Below are 10,317 nucleotides of genomic sequence, written 5' to 3'. Positions count from 1 at the left end.
TTCGCTGGCTATAGCAGAACACTGACATTCCGGTCTTGCAGGAAATCATGCACAGAATGAGCAGTATGACTGGTGGCATTGTCATGCTGGTGGGCCATGTCAGGATGAGCCTACAGGAAGGGTACCACATGAGGGAGGATGATGTCTTCCCTGTAACGCACAGCATTGAGATTGCCTGCAATGACAACAAGCTCATTCTGATGATGCTGTGACACACCACACCAGACCACGACGGCCCCTCCACCTCCAAATCGATCCAGCTCCAGAGGACAGGCTTCGGTGTAATGCTCATTCCTTCGACGATAAACGCGAATGCGACCATCACCCCTGGAGACAAAACCGCAACTTGTCAGTGAAGACCACTTTTTGCCAGTCCTGTCTGGTCCAGTGACGGTGGGTTTGTGCCCAGAGGCGACGTTGTTGCCAGTGATGTCTAGTGAGGACCTGCCTTACAATAGGCATACAAGCCCTCAGCCTATTGCAGACAGTCTGAGCACTGATGGAGGGATTGTGCGTTCCTGGTGTAACTTTGGCAGTTGTTGTTGCCATCCTGTACCTGTCCCGCAGGTGTGATGTTCGGATGTACCGATCCTGTGCAGGTGTTGTTACACGTGGTCTGCCACTGCGAGGATGATAAGCTGTCCGTCCTGTCTCCCTGTAGCGCTGGGCGTCTCACAGTACGGAGAGTGCAATTTATTGCCCTGGCCACATCTGCAGTAGTCCTCAAGCCTCCTTGCAGCATGCATAAGACACGTTCACGCAGATGAGCAGGGACCCTGGGCATTTTTCTTTTGGTGTTTCCAGATTCGGTAGAAAGGCCTCATTGGAGTCCGAAGTTTTCATAACTGTGACCTTAATTGCCAACCGTCTGAAAGCTGTTGGTGTCTTAACAACCATTCCACAGGTGCATGTTCATTAATTGTTTATGGTTAATTGAACAAGCATGGGAAACAGTGTTTAAACCCTGAGATTTTGGCATATAAATATGAACTTTATCGAACAAAACATACATGTATTGTGTAACATGAAGTCCTATGAGTGCCATCTGATGAAGATCAAAGGTTAGTGATTCATTTTCTCTATTTCCGCTTCTTGTGACTCCTCTCTTTGGTTGGAAAATGACTGTGTTTTGAGGCTCTGGGGGCCATGTTCTGTTATAATCTCCACCCGGCACAGCCAGAAGAGGACTGGCCACCCCACATAGCCTGGTTCCTCTCTAGGTTTCTTCCTAGGTTTTGGTCTTTCTAGGAAGTTTTTCCTAGCCACCGTGCTTCTACACCTGCATTGCTTGCTGTTTGGGGTTTTAGGCTGGGTTTCTGTACAGCCCTTTGAGATATCAGCTGATGTACTAAGGGCTATATAAATACATTTGATTTGATTACTTACGTAAATAAGCTTTCTATTTTTTTTAATACATTTGAAAAATGTCTAAAAGCCTTTTATCGCTTCATCATTATGGGTTATTGTGTGTAGATTGATGAGGAAATGTTTAATTTAATCCATTTTAGAATAAGATGTAACATAAGAAAATGTGCAAAAAGTCACAGGGTCTGAATACTTTCCAAAGGCATTGGAAGTGATTGAGGACAGAGCATCATTACTATATTCTAATTACAATCATTGACCCATAAGAGAACACCTGACCAAAGCCAGGCGTGACCCATACAGAATTAAAACAACATTCTTAATGAGAAATATAATCTAATAAACAAATGTTTGCATAAACAAAGACATGAAAACATTGTATTTAGCTTGGCTTTCATATGGCCAGGAAGTAATAACTTTATGGAAACCACTATTCACACTGTACAGACATAGAAACCATCACATCAAGGAGGTGTAACAGGGATGAATGACTATTCAATGGACAACAGTAGTCTTCTGTAACAAGCAATATCTGGTAAATATGTTCACTGTAGTTCAGATAGAGCCTGATCAGCATAGTAGTTCAGATAGAGCCTGATCAGCAGGGTGGGCAATATAGTACACAACTGTATCGTCTGCATACAGATGCAGGCCAGTTTATTTTGGAAACGACATTGTTAATGTAAACAATATAGTTAATATTACATTCTAACATATAACACACTAAAGATTTGATATGCAACATTTGATCAACAATTTGACCACCCCTGGGTTATGATGTATATACATTCTAACAACAATTTGACCACCCTGGGTTATGATGTATATAACATTCTAACAACAATTTGACCACCTGGGTTATGATGTATATGACATTCTAACAACAATTTGACCACCCCTGGGTTATGATGTATATAACATTCTAACAACAATTTGACCACCCTGGGTTATGATGTACATGACATTCTAACAACAATTTGACCACCCCTGGGTTATGATGTATATAACATGACAAGATACACTGGCTACTTTAGGCATTTAATGACATGTTTATAATCCAAAACAATTTTTTAGAGGGGAGGGAAATACTGTTCTAACAACAACCTTTGAACTAGTATAGATATACTACATGTCCAGAACCTTTAAGTTATGATGTACATGACATGAAGACAGGACCGTACAATTTGACTACCTATTATTGTTATATACTACTAATGTCTGTCAAGAGGACCGTCTGGTTCTGACTATTACACTGTTAAACAATGTTTATCAAGACAGGACCGTTTACTAAGTAAATACACTGTTATGTACGACTAATGTCTGTCAAGACAGGACCGTACTGTGGTACTACACTATTACACTGTTATGTACTACTAATGTCTGTCAAGACAGGACCGTACTGTGGTACTACACTATTACACTGTTATGTACTACTAATGTCTGTCAAGACAGGACCGTACTGTGGTACTACACTATTACACTGTTATGTACTACTAATGTCTGTCAAGACAGGACCGTACTGTGGTACTACACTATTACACTGTTATGTACTACTAATGTCTGTCAAGACAGGACCGTACTGTGGTACTACACTATTACACTGTTATGTACTACTAATGTCTGTCAAGACAGGACCGTACTGTGGTACTACACTATTACACTGTTATGTACTACTAATGTCTGTCAAGACAGGACCGTACTGTGGTACTACACTATTACACTGTTATGTACTACTAATGTCTGTCAAGACAGGACCGTACTGTGGTACTACACTATTACACTGTTATGTACTACTAATGTCTGTCAAGACAGGACCGTACTGTGGTACTACACTATTACACTGTTATGTACTACTAATGTCTGTCAAGACAGGACCGTACTGTGGTACTACACTATTACACTGTTATGTACTACTAATGTCTGTCAAGACAGGACCGTACTGTGGTACTACACTATTACACTGTTATGTACTACTAATGTCTGTCAAGACAGGACCGTACTGTGGTACTACACTATTACACTGTTATGTACTACTAATGTCTGTCAAGACAGGACCGTACTGTGGTACTACACTATTACACTGTTATGTACTACTAATGTCTGTCAAGACAGGACCGTACTGTGGTACTACACTATTACACTGCTATGTACTACTAATGTCTGTCAAGACAGGACCGTACTGTGGTACTACACTATTACACTGTTATGTACTACTAATGTCTGTCAAGACAGGACCGTACTGTGGTACTACACTATTACACTGCTATGTACTACTAATGTCTGTCAAGACAGGACCGTAAGGGTATCTACACTATTACACTGTTATGTACTACTAATGTCTGTCAAGACAAGGACCGTACTGTGGTACTACACTATTACACTGTTATGTACTGTCATGTTAAGGCAGGACTACTTAACATGTGGTACAATAACATTACTGTACACAACAACCCACAACATGTATGTATGTTATGTTATGTACTACTAATGTAACAACAACCCACTGCACATGAAGAAACGTTCAAAGTCCTTGTTCCTGATTGACTGACCTTCATGTCTTAATATAGTGATGGACTGTCATTTCTCTTTGCTTATTTGAGCTGTTCTTGCCATAATATGGACTTGGTCTTTTACCAAATAGGGCCATCTTCAGTATACCATCCCTACCTTGTAACAACACAACTGATTGGCTCAAAGGCATTAAAGAAGAAAATCCGCAAATTAACTTCTAACAAGGCACACCTGTTAATTGAAATGCATTCCAGTTGACTTCCTCATGAAGCTGGTTGAGAGAATGCCAAGAGCGTGCAAAGCTGTCATCAAGGCAAAGGGTGGCTACTTTGAAGAATCTCAAATATATTTAGATTTATTTAACACTTTTTTTGGTTACTACATGATTCCATATGTGTTATAACATAGTTTTGATATCTTCACTATTATTCTGCAATGCAGAAAATAGTAAAATTAAAGAAAAACCCTTGAATGAGTAGGTATTCTAAAAACTTTTGACCGGTAGTGTAGAATAAAATATCTGTAGATCAGATGTTAATGAAGCAATACAGTACAGACTGGAGTTTAGTTTGTATGTTCTAGAGTCTAGTGAAGAGCTCTGGATGACTGGGACAGGTGTAAATGAGTATAATGTAAACCGTCCCCTAGTGAAGATACCCGGGGGAACCAGGGACCTTCTGACAGGTGTAACAGTCACCCTAATTTTAAACCGCTCCACAAGAGCCGTCCCCTCGCCAAGGGGAAACACTACCCAAGGTCTCAGAGCAAGTGACGTAACCATTGAAACGCTATTTAGCGACAACGCTAACTAAGCTAGCGTTTCACATCCGTTACACAGGCAATGTAACATCCATAATGTTTTGAGAAAATGTTTTGTAAAACATGCAAGGTCTCAGAGCAAGTGGATCATCTTGAAACGCTATTTAAACCGCTAACTAATCAAGGATTTATATGGTCTATTGGTTTCTTCTAAAGAACTTTCATCAATGTTTTATATGGTTTGAGTGTTTTCTGTAAAAGCAACTTTCATCAAGGATCATCTTGAAACGTTCTCTCTAAAGCTAACTTTCATCAAGGATTTATATGGTCTATTGGTTTCTCTCTTTTCATTGGCAGAATCCTTTTTCAGTGTTATGATATTCATAACATCCATATACACCAGTCTATCTTCCTGTCAACTAACAGAACTCTGCTGGTTGTCCTGGTAACAGATCCCAGTGGGCAGATCTATTTATTTGTTCAAACTAAACTACAGCACTTACTTTGATGAGTCAAATCTGATCCTTTCTTCTCTTCTCCTCCTCTCACAGTTCCACTCAGCCCCGTTGTTTTCCTGCAGTCCACCAGCAGCACAGACAACCTCTTCATACCCAGCAGTAAGGTGCTACCAGGAGAGGCACGACACATGGACTCCGGGAGGGAGGAAGGGCTAGTGTTGTCCTGGTAACCATAAAGAGGAGACACAGACACATATCATTATGGATGCTGATGTCACTGTTGTCATAAAATGCTTTACAGAAACCCAGACCCATGTATGCTAGACCAGACCAAGCTGTATGCTAGACCAGACCAAGCTGTATGCTAGACCAGACCAAGCTGTATGCTAGACCAGACCAAGCTGTATGCTAGACCTGACCAAGCTGTATGCTAGACCAGACCAAGCTGTATGCTAGACCAGACCAAGCTGTATGCTAGACCAGACCAAGCTGTATGCTAGACCAGACCAAGCTGTACCATCTGGTGTTCTGATCTGGAGAGACTCTTCTCTGCCTCGTCAGCATCAGGATGTTGTTGAGGCTCCCCAGAGGATCCACCATAGTCATGTCTCTCTCCTGTGTGAATGAGAACATCAGACAGATGGTAAACTTATGATCTTCGATTGCAATCATAGAGTCTTACAAGAGGCATGAATATGTCTAAAAAGGGCCTAAAATGGACACTTTCATCTTGATTTCCTAAAAAAATATTTGTGTTGCAAATGTAAAAGGGTTGTTCCACGAAATGGGTGCCTTTTGCATCCCTTTGACAAGTTAAGTATAAATTATGCACCAATGTTGAATTCTGAAAAGCCTGTTAGATGAAGTGCACTTTAACGTGGACCACATGGACATTTCAATAAATCTAATATAAGTCACAAAAATATATGTACCAATGACGGATAGCACCTTTAACAATTTATTCAGTTGTGAACAACATTAAATTGTTGAACTTCAGTAGAATGCCCCTTTCAAACCCCACATTAGTTCAAGAAATGCATATTTTGTGCCCGTTTTTAAGTCAGTACTCACTGGTCTTAATCGAATCTTCAGCCTCATCCTTTTCACTCCCAAAACGTCTTCCTCCTCCCCTTTAATTGAGATAGCCTCCTCTTCCTCTTTACTCCAAAATGTTCTTCCTCTTCTTTAAATGTTATGGCACCTTCCTCCTTTTTGATTCTGAAAGCTTCTACCTCCTCCTCTTCCACAACATCTTTCCCATCTTCCTCTTTCACTGTAATATCATCCTCTTGTTCTTTCAATGTGATAGCCTCCTCTTCCTCCCTTTTCATCCTGAAAGCTTCTTCCTCTCCTTTCATCAGAGCTTCTTTCTCCGTCGAGATCAGTGAGCTCATGTTCCGGGCGATTAGCCTCGTGCAGTATCAATTTACCACATTAGCTCATTTAACAAGCAATCTACGTTTCAATGAACGAGTAGATATGTAAACAGAGTTGTGTTTAAAACAGAAAGGGTAATATACACAAGATTTGTCTTAAACGCTTCAATGTTTAGGTTTAATGTTCGCTAGTAAACCACCACGTTGGTTGAATCAGAAGCCTTTTGTCGCTGTTGAAGAAGCTTCCAGTTCCGTCCACTAGATTATACGTCACGCAATAAGCATCACCTCAAAAACTCATATCGCCATCTGCTGACTGGAGTGGGTAGCGCAGTTTGGAAAATATTAATTAATGTTTATTCTGGCAAGCAATGTCATAAGAAGTCATTTTAAAAGAAACAGATGTTATGTCTTCTCTTCCTTCTACAGCCAATACTTTCCTCCATGGTTGGCCTGCTCATTAGGTAGGATTTGGTGACAGATTGACAACGGTGGCATATTCCGAACTAAATTGACCAAAGCTCATTGCTAACAACATATAATAACACTTCACATAATGGTGCCCAAAAACAATGAAAGCCCTTCCAGTCTCTAAAGTGCCCTGGTATCATTTGTATTTATTTTTCTCATCAGTTATTCTGAACCCACTGCCTGCAAGTCGTCGTTAAATTCACCTCAGTGATTTGTATTTTCCTTCAACATTCTGAAGAGGAAACAGCCAGGAAATGCCCCTGTCTGAGTGCATTTGTCAACCACTATGTGTAGCTGTTAGCGATGATGCTAATGATCCACTATGTGTAGCTGTTAACGATGATGCTAATGATCCACTATGTGTAGCTGTTAACGATGATGCTAATGATCCACTATGTGTAGCTGTTAACGATGATGCTAATGATCCACTATGTGTAGCTGTTAACGATGATGCTAATGATCCACTATGTGTAGCTGTTAGCGATGATGCTAATGATCCACTATGTGTAGCTGTTAACGATGATGCTAATGATCCACTATGTGTAGCTGTTAACGATGATACTAATGATCCACTATGTGTAGCTGTTAACGATGATGCTAATGATCCACTATGTGTAGCTGTTAGCGATGATACTAATGATCCACTATGTGTAGCTGTTAGCGATGATGCTAATGATCCACTATGTGTAGCTGTTAACGATGATGCTAATGATCCACTATGTGTAGCTGTTAACGATGATGCTAATGATCCACTATGTGTAGCTGTTAGCGATGATGCTAATGATCCACTATGTGTAGCTGTTAACGATGATGCTAATGATCCACTATGTGTAGCTGTTAGCGATGATGCTAATGATCCACTATGTGTAGCTGTTAGCGATGATGCTAATGATCCACTATGTGTAGCTGTTAGCGATGATGCTAATGATCCACTATGTGTAGCTGTTAGCGATGATGCTAATGATCCACTATGTGTAGCTGTTAGCGATGATGCTAATGATCCACTATGTTCAGCTGTTAGCGATGATGCTAATGATCCACTATGTGTAGCTGTTAGCGATGATGCTAATGATCCACTATGTGTAGCTGTTAGCGATGCTAATGATCCACTATGTGTAGCTGTTAGCGATGATGCTAATGATCCACTATGTGTAGCTGTTAGCGATGATGCTAATGATCCACTATGTTTAGCTGTTAGCGATGATGCTAATGATCCACTATGTGTAGCTGTTAGTGATGATGCTAATGATCCACTATGTGTAGCTGTTAGTAATGATGCTAATGATCCACTATGTGTAGCTGTTAGTGATGATGCTAATGATCCACTATGTGTAGCTGTTAGCGATGATGCTAATGACAACTATATTCTGGTTGATGGAAAAGCTTTCCCAAAAACCTTGTCAATTAAATGTTAACTACAAAGTAGTCTATGCCTCCCTGGCAGAATATCATGATTATTTAAACTCTGCAATCACATGTGTGCTACAGAGACACCACTAACCAAACAAGGCTCTTGCTGGTGCCACTTGAATTAAAGGGTATCTACACATAAAAATGAACATTTCTTAGATTTTTCTCAGACTTCAAAAGTGGTCTCTTGATGAGGTTTAACTCTTATTGTGGACTTAGAACATCCAATGTCGTTGTTATTCTATTAATTAACAGTGTGATTCTGAGAGAGAAAAACAGGGACATCAGAAACCTGGACAAACTAAACAGAGAAAACTGGAATTTGAGAAAGAAAACAAAAACGGAATTAGGTAAAAAAAGAAATACTGATTTAATAGGTCTTTACATATTCTATACATTTTCTCTCATTACTGGCTTATCTAGGGATTGTGTAGAGTAACAGTTGTATCCTGAAGTGACCTTTAATTCTTCCACTGGATCAACGCTTCAGCTAAGTAGAATACATGATAGAGACACATGGAGTTGGGTTGGATATAGTCATGGTAGGATACATGATAGAGACAACACGTGGAGTTGGGTTGGATATAGTCATGGTAGGATACATGATAGTGGCAACACATGGAGTAAAGGGTTGATATAGTAATGGTAGGATACATGATAGTGGCAACACATGGAGTAGGGTTGATATAGTCATGGTAGATATAGTGGCAACACATGGAGTTGGGTTGATATAGTCATGGTAGGATACATGATATTTACAACACATGGAGTAGGGTTGATATAGTAGGATACATGATAGTGGCAACACATGGAGTAGGGTTGATATAGTCATGGTAGGATGCATGATAGTGGGTTGATATAGTCATGGTAGGATACATGATATTGGCAACACATGGAGTAGGGTTGGATATAGTCATGGTAGGATACATGATAGTGGCAACACATGGGTTGAGTCATGGGTGATAGTGGCAACACATGGAGTTGGGTTGATATAGTCATGGTGGTAGGAGTAGGGTTGATATAGTCATGGTAGGATGCATGATAGTGGCAACACATGGAGTTGGGTTGGATATAGTCATGGTAGGATACATGATAGTGGCAACACATGGAGTAGGGTTGGATATAGTCATGGTAGGATACATGATAGTGGCAACACATGGAGTAGTTGGCATGGTAGGATACATGATAGTGACATGGAGTAGGGTTGATATAGTCATGGTAGGATACATGATAGTGGCAACACATGGAGGTGGGTTGGGTCATGGTAGGATACATGATAGTGACAACACATGGAGTAGGGTTGATATAGTCATGGTAGGATACATGATAGTGACAACACATGGAGTAGGGTTGATATAGTCATGGTAGGATACATGATAGTGACAACACATGGAGTAGGGTTGATATAGTCATGGTAGGATACATGATAGTGACAACACATGGAGTAGGGTTGATATAGTCATGGTAGGATACATGATAGTGACAACACATGGAGTAGGGTTGATATAGTCATGGTAGGATACATGATAGAGAACACATGGAGGGTAGGGGATACATGATAGATATAGTCATGGTAGGATACATGATAGACAACACATGGAGTAGGGTTGATATAGTCATGGTAGGATACATGATAGAGACATGGAGTAGGGTTGATATAGTCATGGTAGGATACATGATAGAGACATGGAGTAGGGGTTGATATAGTCATGGTAGGATACATGATAGTGACAACACATGGAGTAGGGTTGATATAGTCATGGTAGGATACATGATAGTGACAACACATGGAGTATAGTCATGGTAGGATACATGGAGACAACATGGAGTAGGGTTGATATAGTCATGGTAGGATACATGATAGAGACAACATGGAGTAGGGTTGATATAGTCATGGTAGGATACATGATAGAGACAACATGGTCATGTAGGATACATGGTTGGAGTATATAGTCATGGTAGGATAC

The 10,317-nt window shown here is 40.3% G+C and overlaps 1 long non-coding RNA gene across 1 annotated transcript; it reads right to left on the bottom strand.

Annotated features, from left to right (window-relative positions):
- Window positions 1-5,168: 5,168 nt before the first annotated feature.
- On the bottom strand, window positions 5,169-6,197 carry LOC127927631 (uncharacterized). The gene is made up of 3 exons (XR_008128262.1): window positions 6,165-6,197; window positions 5,611-5,708; window positions 5,169-5,316 (listed from the first exon to the last, which is right to left on the bottom strand). It is a non-coding gene; the product is annotated as an uncharacterized LOC127927631 (long non-coding RNA).
- Between the last annotated feature and the right edge of the window lie 4,120 nt (window positions 6,198-10,317).

This window comes from Oncorhynchus keta, unplaced genomic scaffold, assembly GCF_023373465.1.
Source record: "Oncorhynchus keta strain PuntledgeMale-10-30-2019 unplaced genomic scaffold, Oket_V2 Un_scaffold_16011_pilon_pilon, whole genome shotgun sequence".
In the NCBI taxonomy this organism is placed as follows: domain Eukaryota; kingdom Metazoa; phylum Chordata; class Actinopteri; order Salmoniformes; family Salmonidae; genus Oncorhynchus; species Oncorhynchus keta.
This window is presented reverse-complemented; position numbering and strand designations above follow the sequence as displayed.